The following is a 9,635-nucleotide window of genomic DNA, read 5'->3' on the forward strand; positions in this document are numbered from 1 at the left end:
CCAGACCTTGTGATAAATGTATTTACCGGTAGGTGCTGTGTACAGTACATGTGGCATGTGACACGTTGTTGTATTGGTATTGCTGGGGTTATACAAAGTTTGAAAAACATGTCTCCTCTCTTCTAAAAACACTGCCAGGCTATTAGTGGTATTGCACATGGTATTGTCTTTCCTTATATCTCACTGATTTGTAAATTGCTAATGATAGGTTCTTCTCATTAGAGTGCATGTTCTCTAGATTCTAGATCCTCCGTTTCGTCCTTCCAAATGGTAGCGACAGCTCCTAAACTAAGAAGGTTAGACAATATGGCATATTTGTGAAGATTTTTCAGTTTGCTCTTTGCATTTCCACCATTTCTTTCCCAGTTTTGCCTCTGAATGAACAGTATTTCTACTGGTGTCCTTCACTTTCTTAGATTTAACCGTGCATGTAGCCTTGATGTTCTGCAATGGGTTGTACTGCTGGCTTACAGTTTGTGGGCACTGAAACTTCTCCTGAATGACATACCCCAGTCTTGTGGTTCCCAAAAATCCATCAGGGGTGGAGACAAGACGAGTGATGGTTGCGTATACATATTGCACTGCAAGCAAAGAACCTGTTTGACAACAAATTGCATAGTTAGGCATACCTTCACAAATCAAAGAAATATATATTTCTACACTACCGAAAAATGAAAAAAATAACACCTAGAAGGAGTTAAGATAAAAACCTATTTTACAATATGGCAAGGCTGGAGGTTGTGATATGTTTTGATCCAGTGTGGACTAGGGCTCACCAGTACAATTTATTTGGGGGTCCCACCACACAGATACATCCAAATATGACCTGCTCACAAAGCAGCAGTCCACAGCAAGATCCTGCAAGATGATTGATTATGGGGGTCTGAGCAGCAACTTTGAGAAGGCAGGTCCATGGGAAATAAGGTAACTGCCTGTCCCGTCTCTGTACCTATAAGTCATCTCAGCCACCTTAATGTGTCCATGATAATAAACTGAGTAGTTTCTTAAATATTCTACCCAGTTTTTTATATGAACTTAGGATACATGCACACGACCACCATTTTAAGACCAATGGTAGTCTATGGGGTTATTTACACGTTCAGTGAAAAACAGACATAAAAAAATAGAACATCTTCTATCTTGTCCGTTTTTCACTGACAGACTGCCCCCATACAAAAAAAAAAAAAAAACGTGCATTAAAAATGTCGTGTGCATGTAGCCTTAGGCTGGTTGAGGTGCTGTAGACTGCCTATCTATATGTAGTGCAGTAAATCTACTGTGGTATGTGCCACTTGTGCAGTGGGGGGAAGACAAGGGGACCACCTTGCTCAGGGGCCCACTACGAGATTCACCTGTACCCCTGTGGGGCAGTGCGAGCCTGTATTGATCTAAGTTCCAAGATCCTTATTTTACATACCGATGTTTCACAGACTTATTTTGGTCTGGCATCACAGTTATTTTTTTTGTCTGACAGCACTGTTTTATGTGTTGTTTGTTACAGTACTATTACTTGAATGTTGTTGAAGTGTTGACTATGCCTGCTAGATAAAGGCATATACCATGTGTGCTATTAATGGTATATGAATCAACAAATGTGGATCCACTGTGTCAACTAACCGGGCTAACCCTAAGGGCTTATGCACACGAACACGTGCGCCCCATTCCCAAGCTGTGGATTGCCAATTGCGGTCCACAATGCATGGGCACCATCCTTGTGCACACCGTTTGCGGATGCGAACCCGCTCACTTGAACCGCAAAAAAATAGAACATGTTCTTGTCATGGACGTACCGAGACAAACGGACGTCCCCGCGACAGTGGAGGCAGGAGATCTTTGAGACTGGCAACACGTTTAAATTTGACATGTTTACCTTGTGGATCAAAAGGCGTCTGGGTTGTTTCTGGTACTGGCCACAGTACCTCCAGGTGTTGCTATTGTGGTCATTTTAACGTTCCCTATTTATAGTTGTCTCTCCCACAATGCTGTGCGGTTTATAGCTTTAGTTGGACCTGTGGATAGCTGGTGCTTGGATCTCGGCTGAGTTCCTGGTGCTGCCATAGCTTCTTGGCAGTTAAGTGTTACCTTTCCCTTTGTATTGTGGCTTTTCTGTGTGTTGCATTTCTTTGTTGTTTTGAATTAGGCCTTAGGGAGACTCCGTTCATCCTTCCATTTGGAGGAAAAGGATGTCTCATCCCTGTTATTAGTACCAGGGTCCTTTAAGTTTAGATAAGACTTTGGGTATTCTTGTATATGAACTCACCTACCTCTGGGGTCTGCTCATACTGGTAGTTTTTATTTGCAGATTTACAATGCTGGAGATGTGGCACTCCAGCGAGTCGTGCACTCCTGATTAGCCTGTCTGCCCCATAGGCTGATTTTAATTACTTTCAGTATGAAGCTGTAGCCTGCTCTCACTACATTCATTGGAAGCTGTCTAGCACCAGGAAGGGTATAGAGTGGGCTCAGCATGCATGTTGGCACCTGCATCCCTTGCAATGGAGGCCATTTTGGCACAAAAAAATGGAAAAAGGCAGAGTGGATCCAACATGCATGTGGGTCCAACACTCCCTGAATTTTATGGCGGTCATTATGGCGCATAACAGGTAGTATTTAGTGTTAGGACCCGTCTAACAGAGATCGCCTTGACGTTCGGCAGACAGGCTTAGATGGTTTTGTACAAAATGCATTGTCCAAGCATCTCGCTTTTATAAATAAGCGTAGTATTAGCACAATAATTTTTGTAAGCATTGTTGTACTTTGTCTGATTTGCAGAGTGCTGCTGCATTGTCTCTTTCTTTCCTCTAGGTCTTTGCCATGGCAGCGTGCACCTGCGCACTGGGAGGTGCTGACTGACCCCCTTTTTTTTGCATACTGGTAGTCAGTCAGGCCTTTGATTAGGGTTTTCACTAGGAGATGTCCATCTTCCTTTCCTAGTTTTCTGGCCCTATTTCCTTTCCCCTTTCCCTCCTATGTTCAGTGTGGGGTTTCCCTCCCATACTGGAGCGTGACAGTTCTATATTTTTGTGTTGCGGAGGTATGGACCAAAATCCCACTGAAGTGCCTCATAGTGCTTCTGTGGGCATCCGATCTGTGCCTCTGCTCGGCACTGCTCCATATCTAGCGGATTGCGGACCCATTCAAGTCAGTGGGTCCGCATCCGTGATACAGAGTGCACAAGGCCGGTGCCTGGGAGAGATCCTGGCAGAGACTTCCAGGTTTTTTTCTTCAGGTATTTTTTATTACTTCCACATTTAAAAATGGGGGCCTTTTACGAACAGATATATGCCACTTTTGTGGCATTTATTTGGTAAAGATTCTGTCGCATGCCATGTTGCAGCAGAGTCTGCACCTTCTTCGGGCCGGCAGGATTAGGTATAGAAAATGGTCTGAATGAAAGACAGCAAGGAAGCTGGTGCCTTTACATAACTTCGGTGATTCACCTCCAGCATCTAAAACGCTGGTCTTAATAAATGTGCCCCTTATGCTTAAAAAGCTAATAAATATTGCTGGTTTCTTTATAATCATATATTGTGCCTGTGAATAAACCAGTAATAGTTTTCAGGTTTCTAAGCAAAAAACAACAACACTATTCTCAATATAGTAAGGACTTTTTTTTATTATTATTATTATTATTATTATAATATGATTATATATTATTTATTATAGTATAGGCTTTTACTATGGGTTAAGTGAGAGAGAAACAATAACAGAAAAAAAGTTTATGCAAGTATCTACCAAGATTCAAACCTGGGATCTCTACATGCAAAAACAAGCACGTATCACCAAGCTATAGCATTACCACATAGAGATGCATGTTTTTTTATGTGCTTATAACAAATATTACTGGTGTCTTTATAATAATATATTGTGCCTGCGAATAAAGCAGTAATATGTAGAATAGCTTTGATAGCAGATCTCAGTGTAGTGAAGCTATACATAGCTGTACATAGAGCAGGGGTGGCCAACCCACGGCTCGCGAGCTGCATGCGGCTCCTTGCGCCTTCATTTGTGGCTCGCAGGGGAGCGGTGCGGCCAGCGATTACTCTCCTCTCTGCAGCGCGTAAGTGAAGAGGTGGAAGGCTGGAACGAGGCGGAAAAGTGGAGAGTGGGCACGTGACTCAGTCACTCACTGAAGCCCCACCTCCTCCGGCAGAGAAGGCGAAGCTGCAGTGCTTATCCCCACCACCAGCCGCCGATGTGCCCGCCCAGGGCCCCACCTTCCCATCTGTGAGTGTGTGTGACCTAATACCCACCCCCAGTCTTCTCAGTGCCAGCCCAGCAGCCAGATTCATCAGACCGCAGGTTGGGTTTATGGGGGCGGCAAGAAGTGGCGCAGCAAGCAAGGAGGACCTGCTTCCAGCTCCATAGTCAATTTTAATGAATGTTAATGGTGGACAGCAGGGCAGGGCAGTGGGCACTCAATCAGAGCAGCAGTGGCAGAGAGACTCACTGAGGCCAGCAGCAGCCATTTTAGTCCGATTACAGCCACTCTGCAGCTTTGGCTCTAATCTGACTGAAATGGCTGCTGCTGGCCTCAGTCTCTCTGCCACTGCTGCTCTGCCTTTTTTTCACAGGTGCCACTGCCCAGCACACCAAGTGTGTTTGTGTGTTTGAGCATATGGCCGGTCTAAGCATGGGCGGTCGTCTGAGCATGGGTTATCATCTGAGCATATGGGTTGTCATCTGAGCATATGGGTTGTCATCTGAGCATAAGGCGGTCATCTGAGCATAAGGCGGTCATCTGAGCATAAGGCGGTCATCTGAGCATGGGGCGGTCATCTGAGCATGGGGCGGTCATCTGAGCATGGGGCGGTCATCTGAGCATGGGGCGGTCATCTGAGTATAGGGCGGTCATCTGAGTATAGGGCAGTCATCTGAGTATAGGGCAGTCATCTGAGCATGGGGTAGTCCAGGAATGGCCAACCTGCGGCTCTCCAGCTGTTGTGAAACTACAACTCCCACCATGCCCTGCTGTAGGCTGAGAGCTGTAGGCAGTGCAGGCGTGCTGGGAGTTGTAGTTTTGCCACAGCTGGAGAGCCTCAGGTTGGCCATCCCTGGGGTAGTCATTTGAGCATGGGGTAGTCATCTGAGCATGGGGTAGTCATCTGAGCATGGGGTAGTCATTTGAGCATGGGGTAGTCATCTGAGCATGGGGCAGTCATCTAAGCATGGGGCAGTCATCTAAGCATGGGGCAGCCATCTGAGCATGGGGCAGTCATCTGAGCATAGGGCAGTCATCTGAGCATGGTGCGGTCATCTGAAAATGGGCAGTCATCTGAGCATGGGGTGTCATCTGAGAAATCCTGAAACACATTGTGAAAAACAAACATTGCCAGAAGTCTCACTAAAGCTGTCTACACTACAGGTAGGAAAGGTGGTTTAAATGCACTTTTGAATGTTTGATAACGCAATTACAGTGATACTGTTGTGTACACGCATATTTGTGTAAACAGATAGCTTGTGGCTCCTGGCAGTCATACGAAAAAAATATTCTGTCTCTTTGTGTCTGTAAGGTTGGCCACCCCTGACATAGAGTATATGATATATAGATGCTAGTACACAGCTCTGCCCTCAGCATGTCTAGCCCCGTCAATCAAGGGGAAGGGAGGCGTGTGCAGAGCACAGGGGGTGTTACAAAGCAGTGCTCAAGGGATCCAACCCCTCCTCCTGGTGCTCGAACTTCTCGTTTGAATTTGAATAAAAACACTGATTTCGCTGCAGCTGTTTAGCATACAGACAAAAGAAAGGTAATGTTTTAATCAGTATGATGAGCCCTACCAGACAGTATTTCTGGTTTAATAGGGTTGATCCTGGTGACAGAGTTGCTTTAAATACCCAGGGGTCCCTAGCCATTGGCTGGGGAAGGATTTGGAAACACGAACACTGGCCCTTTAGAAGGCCGGAAGTGGGTGCCCGGAGACAGAGGCAGAAGCATAGAGGCAGCAGCATGGTGAGTAGTGCAGTGTCTATTCCCACAGGAGAGAGAAGGGCAGTGGTGGCCATGGGCAGATGTCATAACATAATATACTGTATATAACATAATAGATGTTGAAAAGGGCTGAATAGTGGGCCTTTTAGAAGCTAGATGGTTTGTTCATCAGATCGTGGAAAGAACTGGACAAGAGGGTTTTGTAGTGCAGCGGTGGTGTTGACAGTTGGCAGAGGAAGACACTCACATACTGTATGTAGAAAGGATTCTAGACAGCCAAGACAGATAGATGCATGCCACAATCACCATATATGAAGAACTGCTGTCTCTGAAATGACAGCCATGATGTCACAAATTGGTTCTGCTTTAACCCCTGCAGTGACCACCTGGACCATAAGAAACCATTTACTTGAAGCAGGACTGCATTCATACACTTCACCAAATCATTTGCCACTGACCTTTGATAATCGCCAAGAGAGCCTGTACTGGTGCCTGGGAGTGAGGCTATTGAAGGCATGCATGGCAAACAGCAGAGAAACACACAGAACCAACACCAGGTGTCATGGTGTGGGACACCATTAGCTACCATGTCCATTTTCATCTGATACTTGTGGAGGGAACATTGACCAGCCTTCAGGATGTCTAGGACATTGTGGAACCAGTCCTACTGCCTGTTTGACTCAAGAGAAGTGGTCTTCTAACAAGATAATGTCTAACCACAAACTGCTTGCACTTCACAACATGCTCTTCAGGGTATCCAGCAACATCCCTGGTCAGCTCAGCAGCCAGATCTCTACCCCATCAAGAATTTCTGGGACTGCATATGGCAACGGATCTCCCATGTACAACAGCTGACAGCGGGTCCAGTGGTTGGAGTGGTCAGCCTGCATCACAGCAAGGGGAGATCCCACAAAGTATGAATATGATCCTGCCCTATTACATACCATTCTGTAGAACCGAAAATAAAGGGTGCATCACTTTGGTTGTGTGATCATTGTCAATCTTAACTCAATTGCAAGTTTTCATGGTGGTCTTTATATAATTACTAGTGTTGATCGCGAATATTCTAATCACAAATTTTTATTGCGAATATCGGCTCATCGAGAATTCGCAAAGTTGTAAAATATAGTGCTATATATTCGTAATCACGAATATTCTAGATTTTTTTTTTCATTAGTAACCTTCCTTCTTGCTTGTGGGCCAATGAGAAGGCTGTGATATCTTTGTCAGAGCTTGGCAACATCCTTAGAAACCAATAGGAAAGTTGCCTACCCCTTACTATATAAGAACCTCCCCAGCAGCCATTTTCTGTAGTTTTTTTGCAGTTCTGAGAGTGAGAGCAGTGACATTGCTGTGCTCTGTGCTTTCATCTGGATCCTATTCCTTATCCAATTACATTAGATAGTTAGCTCATATATATAATACAGATAGTTAGTGGTAGATAGTCAGTGTAGGTTAGATGATAGTTAGTGATATAGTTAGTGATATAGTATAGCTGATTCCAGGGCAGGGTGTTATGTAGTGTGATAGGAATTACTGTTTCTCTGCTGTCCATACATACATGCTACGGACATAGTGTTGTGATGTCACAACAATCAGTAATATCTACTCAGACCTGATCAAATGTGAAGTTACATGTATTGCACAAAAAATATGCGCATCATTAGTTCCGACTGGAGATCACGAATTCTAGAATTTGCTAATTTATTGCGAATATTATGTGAAAAATTTTCACCGAGGTTCCTGGCCTTGGTAGCTGATCCGGGACGGCTCTTACTGGGAGTAGTCAAAGTGCTGGGTGGGTGACTACTCCCCACGTTCCAGGCCGGGTCTTGACTGGCCTATAAAAAACACAGCCAGCAGTGTCAGCTGTGAGTGATTACATCTCTCTGACAGAAGAGCTCTGGGAATCGCTGGTGTGGGAACTGAGCCCTGTGCTGGGCTGAAAAGCTGAGACCTGTGTGTTGGAAGAGCAGGCCACCTAAAGCCTGCATTTGAACTGCTGGAGGCAGAACCGCCAACAAGATGACATTTTTTATGCACAAACTTTCTACTCAGTGTGAACAAACACCAACCTTGCAAAAAGTGTTTTTGTTTGACCTTATGTGTAAATAAACACGAACATTTGAATTACAAACTTGTACTTTGCCTCTGTACTGCACCCGCTTATACCAACTACCAGAGCAAATCCCCACTATATATATATATATATATATATATATGTATGATGTGTAAATATACTGTACATATTTAGAAGTAATCTTGCACGAAAAAAGAAATTGTTGACAATGGTAGTGTCTTCTGCCATTATAATGCCCCATGTAAAGTAGAAAGGAAAGAGGTTCTTGGACACATGATAGACTAGCAGGAGTTCTAGGTTATTGCTGGCAACAACTGTAATTATACTGTATTAGCTCAAGAAGGGTTTAAAATTGCCACAAAGATCACCATCTCACCATTTGTTACATCCCATACTTTGACTGCTCTGTCCTGAGATCCAGTATAAATATAACAGTCATCTGGTGAGAAACAGGCGCATTCAACACCTTGGAAGAAGAAGCCCTATGGGAAATGCAATAATAGAATTAAACTTTTTTCTTGCACTAAACATACACACGTATACAGACACATGTGATCATTGTATGTAGAAATTCTAACCCTATATGTAATTTTTTTTGCCATTTTCGACAGTATAAACCTCTAAAAAACACATGAAAACAGCACATTTAAGACAAGGCTCTGTCTGCGCAATGGTTTAGGTATTTTAGACAACTAGAAGAGTACAGTTTGCAGTGCTATTCTTGATGGAACCCATAATAAATCACTGGAGTCCATAAGGATTTGAAAATGGAAATCGTGACTCTATTAAGGCGGGTTTAGACGCTCTGACGTAGAGCCGATTGTGAAGAAGGAAGCATTCCTTTCGGACAGTTGGCTGCTCGTTCAGTAAAGAAGACTGCTGCATTTACTTGCAACGATCTCCTTCACAGTATGAGGACGAGGGATCGCTATTGCTATCTCTTATCCCTATACAGAACCATTGTTTCTGGGCATCAGATCGCTGTTTAGACCACACAATCTGCTACCCAAAAAAGATAATTGGTGTGCCTCCACAAACAACAGGATCGCTCAGTCACTGGGTGATCAGTGGGCCATTTAGACAGGCAGATTGTCAGGAACGAGCGTTCACAGGAACGTTCGTTTCCAATCATCTTCTCCATTATCGGGCAGTGTAAATCCATAGGCTGTCATTGAGTTTCCTCATGTCAGGTGGTAATTCTTCAATTTCCTGCTATATCTGTTTCTTCTCTGACATAATGGCTAATCCGTCTGCAGTCATGGAGTAATACAGAGCAGTGGTTAGTTCATTGCAAAACACTTGGCAATTGTCAGGCCAGGATCAGACAGATCTCCAGCAATCAAACCAAAAACGATATACCCAGTTTACTACTGGGGTGACAAAAGCTATATATATTTTTTAACCTAAAATAAAGTTTATACACTAAATATGCTTTATAAAAGTTCTTAAATACCTTATAACACATCTCATGTTCCCAGTCACCCTTCTCCATATTCCACAAACGCTGAACGGAGTCTTCACAGCCGCTAAGTGCATATGTCTCTTTTGTACTGATTTCTAAGCAAGTGATTTTGCTTATGTGAGACTCTAGTTTGTGGTGGTCATCTTGTCCAGGGTTGAATAGAC

At 44.0% G+C, this 9,635-nt stretch overlaps 1 long non-coding RNA gene across 1 annotated transcript; it reads right to left on the reverse strand.

Annotated features, from left to right (window-relative positions):
- Nucleotides 1–415: 415 nt before the first annotated feature.
- On the reverse strand, nt 416–9,605 carry LOC122931306. The gene is made up of 3 exons (XR_006388232.1): nt 9,463–9,605; nt 8,386–8,491; nt 416–596 (listed from the first exon to the last, which is right to left on the reverse strand). It is a non-coding gene; the product is annotated as an uncharacterized LOC122931306 (long non-coding RNA).
- Nucleotides 9,606–9,635: the final 30 nt, after the last annotated feature.

This window comes from Bufo gargarizans, chromosome 1 (assembly GCF_014858855.1).
Source record: "Bufo gargarizans isolate SCDJY-AF-19 chromosome 1, ASM1485885v1, whole genome shotgun sequence".
NCBI lineage: Eukaryota > Metazoa > Chordata > Amphibia > Anura > Bufonidae > Bufo > Bufo gargarizans.